Raw genomic sequence first — 944 nt, 5'->3', positions numbered from 1 at the left:
ATTTAAAAGATTGATATGAACAGTGTAGCTACACTTAAGTTGATATTGCACAGTATTTATATAAAAATTTTTTCCTTTTGCTCACGCTGCTTGAGTATTTGACAATTTGTTTTATTTCTCTTGATTGATATTTTGAATCTATTTATCTATTTACCTTTACTTTAACTTTAAATTGATTAAGCTTGAAATATGATACTTTTTGTCTTTATTTGAATTATGGTTAATTTAACCTGACTGAAATGTTTAATTATTAGAAATATAATATAATTTGCATTTAGTATGCATAAATTAAATGCTTGAATATAATAATTGTTCTGCTTTAAATTATATTTGCATTGTTTTTGATCAAACTTAATGGATTTTTCTGACCTTTTAGGTCGGAGTTTTTTTTTTTTCCCTTTTGGATCAGATCTTCACCTGGATCTGAAGATGGCGAGCTATTAATGGACTATGGACTTTATGATTTTGAAATTAATTTGTTTTGAGTCCATCCTCTTGTCTCATCGTGTTGCTGTAATTTTTTAGGTGATTGAATAAAATATTCAATCTCCTAATATACATCCACCAGACCTAAAAGCACTGCATCCTGTTTTTTTCACACCTCAAGCTCCTTAAAAGGACACTCTTCTGATGCTGCCTTTGTAGCCGCAGTTAGCTGTCTAGCCCATAAGTGTTACAGTGAATGAAATACAGTGTTAAAAAGCATGTCCCGTTTATTTAAAAATATGTTTCTGGCATCCAGTTCATGTTGTTGCAGTTAATAGCCTTTCAGGCTCAAGCGCTGAAGGTTAACTTCCTCTGGAAACTGTGAACCTTGTTGTAGGGTTTGAAAAGATTGCAAGAAATAGGGTCATATAAGTGTGAAACAAAGCTAGGGACAAAACTGTCTTTTTAAATCCTGTTCTCTAACATTACATGCATATTGTAGACTTTAAAGAATATCT

The sequence above is a fragment of the Cyprinodon variegatus genome, unplaced genomic scaffold (assembly GCF_000732505.1).
Source record: "Cyprinodon variegatus isolate N-32 unplaced genomic scaffold, C_variegatus-1.0 Scaffold788, whole genome shotgun sequence".
Classification (NCBI taxonomy): domain Eukaryota; kingdom Metazoa; phylum Chordata; class Actinopteri; order Cyprinodontiformes; family Cyprinodontidae; genus Cyprinodon; species Cyprinodon variegatus.
This window is presented reverse-complemented; position numbering follows the sequence as displayed.